Consider the following 10,712-nt stretch of genomic DNA (forward strand, 5'->3'; position numbering starts at 1 on the left):
CTGCTGACCTGTCAGTTCACCTCACGGTTGGAGCGGGCGGAATCTGAGCGGGGACTCCTCGGCACCTCTTCCCCACTCAGGCTCCAGAGCCCCGCGAGTCGGGCCGTCAGTCGGTCCTTGTGCCGCGCCGAGGTGGGTGCCAGAAGGCAACGCCGGAACCGGGACTGGCAGGCCGGCGGGAGAGCAGAGGTAGCGTGACCGTCCAGGAGCAGTCAAGCCCCCGATTTGAAATTAACCCGCTCCCCGCGCGAGCCCATCCCGCGGGCAGGGCGGGCCGCTCCCCTCCCCCACGCCCACTCTTCCCGGCCCCGGACATCGCGCGCCAATCCGAGCCTCCAGATCCGAACCGGCCGCGAATCACCGTCCAGGCGCCGCCCTCCGGTCCCGCCTCTACGACGGTGTTGGGGGAAAAGTTCAGCAACTTTTTTTTTCCTTTTAATTTGCAAGCACCCCCTCCCCTGACTCAGAGGTGGGGAATGAAGTTTGGCCCTGCAGGGGCCATCGGACGGCGACGCGCGCGCTCTGCGATGCCCTGCCCAGCCCCAGATCCATTCCCCTACCTCCGGACCCCAGGCGGGACCATTCCCCCTGCCATCCCTGGCATGCATTATTGTGCCGTTCGCCATCTGCCCCATGCCCCGAGAAGAAATTGGTGTGTGGAGGGAGAGGCTTGGCCAACGGGGGCCAAACTCGATGGGCGCGGGGTGTTGGCCGAGCCGTGAGAGCTCAGGTGTGTGAAGAGGAGGGTTAGGGTTGAACACCCGCCAGGCTTGCTGGGCGTCCGCCCTTCCCGCTCCTGGTCTCCCACCCGCTCCTCCCTTTCCCCTCCCCGTCGTCTTCCCTCTTTTCCCTGTTTCCCAGCCTCGGGAAACTTCAACATGAAATATTATATAGTTCCAGATTGATAGTAGGACTGGGAGACGCTGTAGTCCCACACGCTTCGTTTTGCAGACGGGGAAACCGGAGCCCGGCGGCAGCGCGCCTTGCCTGCGCCCTAGTTGTTCTGCTCCTGTTATTTGCCCTAAAACGTTTCCCCTTTTGTGGGGATCTGCGTTGGAGTTCCGGGACCGCTCGTATTGCCCAACCACACCTAGGTCAGGGCGCCCGTCTCTCGGCTGTTCGGTGCGAGGGCTTCCTCCTTTCTTGTAATCTCCTGTGTCAACTACAGCAAGTCCTGGGCTACGATTCCCCGGTCCCATCTCCTACTTTGTGTCTATGAATCACCCGGTGCTGACTTGCGGCGCGGGACATTTTTACATTCCCGGATGCGATATAAGGGCCTGGATACTGTGATACTGAGGCTGCGGTCACCGTGCTACAGCGGCCGGCCGCAGGCCCAGAGGTCGGGTGACAAGCAGTGGCTCTTCCCCCAGCAGAACTCGACCTCAGTGCGCAGGGTGATCGCCCGTTAGGTGCCTCTGTCCTCCCTTCGCTGCCAGCCTGGCACGGGCCATCCTGGCTCCTGGCAAGTGTTGCTCAAGAAAGCGTTGGACCTGAAAGCCGGCTCTTGGGATGCCTACAGCTCCGGATTTGAAATAAAGCGAGGGTCACAGCACCGAGCGGCGCTCTTCCTGAGCCCCGTACACCTTTTCTGGAGCAAGGTGCAGGTATAAACGCATCAGCCAAAGTGGGCAGTTGGTGCTTCTGCTTTAGCCACTATATGTTTCACAAATTGTGCTGCCCCTCCTCCCTCCTGGTACCCATAGGAGTGCTCCCGTTCAGCTTTGCCCCGCTCCCTTAAGTTTTTACGGCCCAGGAGTCCTCTTTAAAGGGACCCTTTTCAGAAGCAGCCGATCTGTTCAGAGGCAGTGACTAATGCGCTCACATCTGTGGTCTACAGGGCCTTTCGTACCCCAGGTGTCTGAGTGCCAAATACTTGTAGGGCAGATGGTGCAAGGAGCAGCCACCTCTGGTGATGCTGCACGGAGGGCAGCTCATTTAATTCTCAGCACAGGCGTTAACCATGGGTTAGGATCCAGAAAGAGAAGCAGCGCATTCTTAAGTAACAAACGCAAGGACTCAGGGTTAAGTGACAGCACTGGGATTTGAAGCCAAGTGTTTGTTCCTGAGTGTTTTTTACTGAGAGTCATGTTCTTCACTGTGTTGATCTTTACTTCCTTGGCAGGATAGTTGTACCCATTTTATAGAGAAGAAAACAGGCACAAAAAGATTTCAGTGATGGCCAAGTCAGCTATAGAGTCAGAACCATTATAATACAGGTCACCTGCTCCCAGTTCATATATCCCATTTCACAACCTCCGAAAGTTCCAATAAAAGCAGTCTTGGTGACATCTTAGACCAGCCCTCAACCATCTATCCCAACGGTTCTCAACCTGTGGGCCACGACCCCTTTGGGGTCGCCTAAGACCACCAGAAAACACATATATAATTACTTATTGTTTTTGTGATTAATCACTATGCATTAATTATGTTCAATTTGTAACAATGAAATTGGGGGTCACCACAACATGAGGAACTGTATTAAAGGGTCGCGTCATTAGGAAGATTGAGAACCACTGATGACCCTTCCTCCAACATAACAAAATATAGAAGAACAGATACATACATTTTATTTTAATGACAATTGTCATGTCTTATTGAAGCATGTGAAATTATAACCCAACTCACTGACTATGATGAAAAGTGGCTCTATTAAGAGTGCAATGATTTAGTTTTGAAATCTTAACCCTTTCAGATAAAAGTAATGAAAAAAGCAAGCCAGCTGAAACAATTCCACTCAACACTATACAGTGTGTTGATTTGAGATTCAGCATGAGTGTAAGAGAGAGGTATAAATCTATTGAAAACTTTTAGGTTTACTGCCCAGCCAAGAGAGAAGCAGCCGATCTATTCAGAGAGGACAGGTTGAAATCTGTTTTCTTATTTCCCCATCAGATGTGTTTTCCAGTTATTAGTTACATAATCCATGGGGATATTCATGCATTTGTTACTGGTCTTTTGTTCATTATGCTGTGTCATGTGTGTCACTGAAGTTAGACCAGTTTTTCAACTGTACCGCCATACTTGCAGCTTGTAGAACTTGGAGGGCTGAGATGTTATGTAACACATTCAGCACTAAACAATGAAAAAAGATATCAGAGGTAAACGGGGGATGGGCATTATCTGAGGTGTCTAGATTCGAAGGTACCTTTCAAGATTTCGAAATCATGCCCATTTTCATCATCACCAGAGCCTCACACACCGTGTGTGAAAAGATCAGGCCCCTCTCCCACTGACGGGGTGGCTGAGGGGCTAAGGAAGGAGTTGCTCTAGCTTGTGGGCTCCTAACCTTTCCTTCTTGCCCTCTTGCCACCGCCACCTCCCCCTCCCCAACCCCCAGTGATTCCATCACCAGTTCCATTTCCTGACCCAGTAGGGCAATGCGGGGTTGTGCTGTTTCTGTAGTACATGTAGGTACAGTCACCACAAAACAGCTGTCTAGAGCTTTAAATTTCACAAATCCCTGTGTGCTGGGTTAGATCACAGGTGCTCACGACCGTATCTCATCCCTCCCCAGTCCTTTTGCCTAGTTGGTTACTCTGCTCAAAAATTAATTGTGTTGGGTCCAATCTGGGCAGAGTTTAAAGAGGGTTGATATTACGGGATGCAGGAGATGGGAGCGCTTGGGAGCTGGCTCCTGCTGACTGTGGAGCTGACTTGGTCAGAGCCTGCCGATGGCTACAGCTGGGCTGTATGTCAAGTCCCCTCCAACTCTCCTGTGACTTCCCATGGGGAACTCCACTCAACTGATGAGCCCTGGATGGTTATTTGCAGCCCTGGATTCAGTGACAGCAGTAACAGTTGCTGTCATTTATTGAGTAATTACTGTATCTAAATGTTGAAGATTCTTTGGAGATAATAGAACACAAAATACTGAGGACCCTTTTATAGAATTGGAGTCTGAATTCTGTCCTCATTGTCTTACTGCAGCATCTGATTTTAAAATTGTCATAGAGCTGAGGATCATGTAGGCACTTATCAGTAGATTGGAAGAACCAATTTTTCCGGGTTCCAGAATAATAAAAAACTATACACACAGGGAGTGGGGGCGGGGACTTATTACATGAAAAAGTCCCAGTCAATGCTGGAATCTCATAACCTCCCTGATCAGTGATTGCTATCTTTTGGTTGCAATCCTTTGAAACATAACTGTGCTGACCCCCTTCAGGCAGATCCCCAGGTCCTGTCCTGTAACCCTGTATGTGCATCTCTGTTACAGACGCCTCTCCTGCACCACTGTGCGCTCCTGGAGGGCAGGGAGAGGAACTTCTTTATTTCTCTTACTCCCCACCCCACCCCAGTGTTTAACTGGGTGTCTGGCCCAGACCAGGAGCTTGATAAATGTTACTTGATGGAATAAGGTTCTAGTCTTGAGTGCCATATCACCAAGCCCAGAAGATACCTTGTCTTTTTTATTTAATTAAATTAATTAATTAATTTTAAATAAATCTTTATTGTTGAAAGTATTACATATGTCCCCTTTTCCCCCTCATTGACCCCCTTGAGCCCTCCCCCATCTCCCCTCCTCCCTGCCCCAGGCCTTCAGCACGCCATTGTCTGTGTCCATGGGTGATGCATATACCTTGTCTTTTAACCTCTATCTTCAGGATCAAGTTCAATGTCTGGCCCATACTTGGTACTCTGTAGTGTCAGAAAAAATGATCTCATAATTAACAACCCTATAAAATGTTTTTTTTGTTTTACCTTAGCTAAGTACTGTTTCCAACTCCCTTTTAGTCATGACTGTTTTATCTGTTCATTCACTATAACATAGTACCCTGAATGTCTCCTATGTCCCCAAGCACTAATTTGAATTAGATGCTTAGTATATACAGGTGAGCGGAAGAGACAAAGTCTTTGCCCTTTTGGAATTTACAGTCAAGCAGTGTCTGGTACAAAGTGTTGCGTGCTATTATTATTACTGTTATCTTACTTTTTCCCTGTAAATGTGAGACTTCTTTACCACTCAATTTAGCAAAAATCTTTTTTAAAAAAAATTTTATGTATTTTCCTTCCCTAGAAATTTTTTTTCCTTTAGCCCAGGTGTATGGGTCACTTGCTCTGAGCCTAGGGTATGTGCTGGGCACCAGCTACAGGACATGGGGGCATTCCTTGGATCACTTACCACCTCTCTCTCTCTCTCTCTCTGTTCCAGAGACATGGACTTCATTTGGACAAGTTGTCTACTTTTCTGCGTCTTTCAAACTGCTGCTTCAGAATCACTGGGGGAAGCCTGGTTTCTCTTGGAATCATCTCTGAAGTCAGCCTAAGAGGGTTAGCTAAACCTCAGCCAGCTCTCAGTTGGAGTAGGGACCCAGGAAGACAGAACAGGCTCCTGATTAGCCAAGTCAGGCTCCGGTGGGGGTGGGGCATCTCCCCACAGGGTTACAGACCTTCACTAAGCCCTCTAACAAGCCACTTCTTCCTCAAACAGGTCCTTCAACTCCTTGGCACTTGTGAATTCCCTTAAAGTCATGGTTTCCAGGATCTGGTTCTTTGTTTGGATAATGTAGAGTGCTGGCAAAATGCCTGCACCATAGGGAGGTCACAGTAAATGCTAAAAACAAAAACATCAATGCCCCCAAAGAGAGAATATTAAATAAATAAATAACCTGCACTCACATTCTCCTGAACATAGTTCTACCTAAAATACCTCATGATACCAGATACCATTTGATGCTCCCTCTACCGCTTTTGCAGGTTGCATTTTTGTTGCCTAAATAACAGTGCCCCCAAAGCTGGGATGGTTTATTGGTCTCCCTGCCACTGCATCTGCTGCTCTCAAGCATTTCAGACAGGCCTGTCCCACCCCTGGCCCAGGGCTGTGCAGCTGTGTCAACAGGCCTTTGAAGTTCACACACACCAGCTGACTGGTCAGCAGCCCCTGGGATCATCTCTACCACCTTTGTCACAGGAAATCAGGAAAGACGTGTGGAAAGCTGGCATTGCCTGAGAGATGGGAAGGAAAATGATGGGGTTCTTGATGAAATAGAGGAGAAATGTACCCAAATTCATGGTCCAATTCCATCAGTAGGATCTGGGATTGTTCCTCATGGATCTGTCCCCTTCTGGCTCAAATCAATACAGTGAATTGGTTTGTCTTTAATTGGACCCAAATATGTGCCAAGCAGTGTTTCTGTGGGGCTTAACACAGCGACCGTGTGCTGGTGATACTGGTCGTTCTGCAAGATCTAGAAAGAGCTTCTGAATCATCAAAACATGAATAAACTATGTTCAGGAGAATGTGAGTGCAGGTTATTTATTTATTTAATATTCTCTCTTTGGGGGCATTGATGTTTTTGTTTTTAGCATTTACTGTGACCTCCCTATGGTGCAGGCATTTTGCCAGCACTCTACATTATTATCAATGTTCTCTCGTTTAATCTTCACCACATTCCTGAGAAGTATGTTTTTATCTGTTTTGCAAATGAGGAAAGCTCTGGGAGGTTAAGACTGGCTGAGGGTAACCCAGCTAGTAACATCATAGCAGGGACCCCTCACTCTCTGACACTCAAGCTCATATTCAGAACTTCTGCTCTGTGCTGCCTACGGGCATAGCTTTGTTTGGATAATGTGCTGGGGGACTAGGAATCAGATCTTTGGTGACTAGCAAGCCTGTGCACATCCTCTTGGTCATTGAGTCCCATCAGATTTTCCTTTCCAACGTCCCTTGCATTCTTGGCATTCTTACCCTTGTTATTGCATACTTGGACCATTGCAGTAGCCTTCTGCTCACATTGTCACCAGTCTTTTCCTTTTTCACCCTTTCTGCTTCCCCTACCAGATTCATCGTCCTTTAACACTGCTTTGTCCTAAAATGTTTAATTTAAGATGGAATCTCTCTGGCTCACAGGATAAAGTCAATATTCAGGGCTTGACATCAAGACCACCCCCTCCCCCGCCCTTCCCAACACTAGCCATGATTGGCCTCAAACTTACTTTCCAGCCTTACCCATCACTTCAGACAATCACTTCATGTTGCCTTGGATTTTCTAACTTCAGCATTGTTGCCCATGAAGTATCCTCTGCCTAGAATGTTGCACATCTTTTCACCCAGCCTCCCCTCTGTTAAAACTTCATCCTGGTCTAGCTGAGATGGCCTGTCTTCAAAGAAGCTTTCTTTAGTTGCTTAGCAGGAATGATGCCCCTGAACATTTTGTAATTAAACAGTACATCTCACATGTTGCTTCACTGTAGTTATTTGTGTCAGTATTTCCTCCTTAATCCTAATATGAGGATGGAATCTGTGCAAGTGTGAGTGTGTGTGTGTGTGTGTGTGTGTGTGTGTGTGTGTGTATGTGTGTGTGTGTGTCCCACTATGGTCATTCCCATTAGCCTAGTACTGTGTATATAGTAGACCCTTACTTGGTTCATGAATGAACTAATAAATGAGAAAACCAGATAGTAATAAATAAGATTTATTGAGTGTTTACTATGTGCCAGACAGTATTCTTTGTGCTTTTGTAGGTAACAATTTCTGTAATTCTTGCAACTATTCCAAGATATAGGTAATATTATTGCCTCCAAGACAGATGAGGAAACCAGGGCACTGTGAGCTGAACTAACTTGTCAAAGTTAGTGGACCCAGGATTCAAATCCAAGCAGCCTGCCTCCAGAGCCTAGCTATTCACTGTGGCTAACTCTCCAGGACTCTTTTTACCTTTCCATGGAAGGCTAATAGGTGGCCTCTCACAAGAGCTACTTCATGGGTTTATAGATTTATCATTTGTGGCAGGTTCAGGAGAGCCTGAGAATGGTTAGGACCCAGTAGTTCTTCTCTAAACCGGAACACAGAGCTTTGCCCATTTTGGTAATGTGCACTGGGCAAATTGGCGAGCCAATGTAGCCAGCCCTGAGTGCTGGCGTTCCCCAGGTGATAGGTGCTATGTAAAAATAGAGCATGTTTTCCATGTCCTGTGAAACATAGTAACTTTGTCCACAGTAGTCAGACTATGGGCCTGGGATGCCTATAATATCCCACTTTAGGCGTGAGATGATTACTCATTAATAATCCTGCTTGGTCTTGTGCACAAACTCATCTCATAATTAACTGTTATGTTTTTCTTAACTTGACAACTCAATCTGTGTACCAGAGTGACTGCAAACCCACATTTATCTACTTTAGCAAACATTTGCATGTGCAGCAATTAGATTCACATATTGTGTGATCAGCATCCTGTGCTAATTGCATAATTTTTCTGCATTTAATCATCAAATGGCCTCCTCCTCCTCCTCCTCCTCCTCCTCCTCTTCCTCCTTGTCTACCTGGTTTGCTGCTGGTTGTGAGCTGCATGTGGAATATCAGGCCGAGACACCTACAGTCACAGACCCAAAGACATTCTAGGGCTGGAGGGATTGCTTCCTTATTTATAGGTCAAGAAATGAAGGCCCATGGAAGTGAAGGGACTCACCTCTCACCTATTCAAATGGCTCAGTGAGTTCCTGAAAGGATGAGTACATCTGCCAAGAATATCTCCCAAGTCATTCCAGTGTAGAAATTCCATGAATAATTCCAGGCGGTCTTGACAATTAGTCTGGAGCTGGAGTCTGGGCTCAAGATTAGGCTGGGCCTAAAAGAAATCAGGTTATAGGCAAGGAAGGATCTTGAGATGTTCCGAAGTTTTAACTCTTAGCAGTTGTTTACCAGCTTCAGGCTGCTTATTGCCAGCAGATATTTCATGATTAGGAAGGCTGGCGAAACTCTTCCCTTCCTTCTGCCTCCTTTTGTAAAATTCTTTATTCCTCTACAGAGCTAGGTTAGAAGAGAGTAGAAGCAATTAGGGATTAGCATAGAAAGAATCAGAATATTAAGAGCTAAATGGAACTCAAAGATCTGCTCTACTCAGCTTGTTTTATAATGAAATGCAGAGGGCCATATCTAAGGTCACGGGTCTGGGACTTGAGTCCGAGTCCTTCCTCGAAGTCCAGGTTTTTCTCACTACAGTGCTCTGCTAATGAAGAAACCAAGAGGACACCGTGTGTTTTGACTCCTTGCACTCCCTCCCTCCCTTGGCACCTTTACATAGAGTACTAAGCCAGGAGTGGAGGGATGCAGAGCTCAGACCTTGATCTTGGCTGGGATAAAAGGGTGAGGGAAGGGGACCCATCCACATGAAGAAGATACCTGCTCCCCATTGTGGAGATTTTGAACTTAGAGAGGATTTAAGAGAAGGCAATGAAGCCCATCACAGTACTGGCCCACAGTAGGAACTCCACTGATATTTGCAGGATGAATGTATATGCTGGCAAGGGGATGAGGGTGGGGTGATGAGGTTAGACAGATAAGAGCAGGCCAACTGTTTGCTACCTGCAGTTTTTTTGCTTGGAAGGCAGAGGAAATCATGAGACCTGTCACAATGGACTTTATCTCTTCATCTGCCCAGGAAGAAAGACCTACTCATCAATGTGCAAGCACTAGGAATCATGGGGCTGGATGATATAGTCCAGTGGTATGCTCAAAGAGGAGAATGGCTGTTAACCTCTGCCATATCTCTGGAGCTGGGAAACCTTCCTGCTGCTGCCGACAGTGTTAGGATTGCCCTGCTCTGAGCCTACAGCAGCCAGGGCAGACCTCTACGGTGGCACTGGATACCCTCTTTCAGATATGCCCTCTGTATCTTCTAGCTCCTGACACTTATCTAGGGACTAGTTTGCTCAGTAAACGTATATTGAATGAATGAATGAATGAATGGATGGATGGATTGTACAATGTTGAAATGTATGGCTGTCATCTAGTCAGTAGGGAGAGAACAAATGGAATGGCCAAATAATGCTAAAATATTTTAATTGCCTATATAGATGGACCAGAGCAATAAGGTTAGATTTACCTAGTGCAAATGTAACACAAAGTTGACATTTTGTTTAAAAAAAATCGATTGTCCAAAGAGTGTGTAATACTTGAAGGGGTGCAGTCCATGTTTTTTAAAAAAGCCAGGAGGGGGTAGGTTTCAGTGGGCTATAAGTTCAATGTGAATTTAAGATTGCGATGCAGCTGCTAAAACGGGGTTGGATTCCATAAGTAGAAGCCGGGTCCAGATCAGTGCAGGTGACATTCCCTGTAGTGTTTGGGCTTGCTCAGGTCACAGCCAGGGCATGATGTTCATTTGGGATTCTATTAATAGCCACACCTTAACTTGGGCTCAGTGCTTTAGTTTACAAAGTGTTTTCCCAGGCATTATCTTGTTACACTGCCCTAATTAAGATGGTTTATATACTGGCAAGGGCAAGCCAACTTGCTTAAGGTCACCTCGCTGGTGAGTGGCAGAGCCCAGCCTTCTGACCCTTGTCTGTTCTCTTTCTGCTGCATCATGTCCCTTTATGTGGATCAGAGCCCACGCTGTGCAGCCTCTAAAAGCAAGGCCAGCACGACTCTTGTCAAGTGCTGTCAACAGTGGACACGCTCAGATGGGCACCTCGCCATCAGGCAGCCCGACAGTGATGCCTCAGAAACGACTTTTCCTAACTCAGGAGGGTTTTGACAGGCCAGCTCACACCCGTACGCACAATGACCCAGATCTGACACAGATTAAGATATACATTACCAAAACCCCCCAAATTTCCCTCGTGTCAACACTGACAACAGAAAACATCAAACATCACCTCCCCTCTGAGGGAGCCCAGGAAAGGACAAATCTCCACGCTCAGCTCCCTTGGAAAGGATTTATGAGCTGGGGTGTAAAGGAGGAAGAGGAAGGGAAAATAGCTAACATCTG

At 47.0% G+C, this 10,712-nt stretch overlaps 1 protein-coding gene across 1 annotated transcript in view; it reads right to left on the bottom strand.

Annotated features, from left to right (window-relative positions):
* The window catches only part of E2F8 (E2F transcription factor 8), a 17,560-nt gene extending 17,349 nt beyond the window's left edge, over positions 1-211 (bottom strand). The window contains exon 1 of the mRNA XM_005869392.2: positions 9-211. The gene's annotated coding sequence lies outside the window, so the exon portion shown is untranslated. The remainder of the gene's footprint in view (positions 1-8) is intronic.
* Positions 212-10,712: the final 10,501 nt, after the last annotated feature.

Source organism: Myotis brandtii, unplaced genomic scaffold (genome assembly GCF_000412655.1).
Source record: "Myotis brandtii unplaced genomic scaffold, ASM41265v1 scaffold293, whole genome shotgun sequence".
NCBI lineage: Eukaryota > Metazoa > Chordata > Mammalia > Chiroptera > Vespertilionidae > Myotis > Myotis brandtii.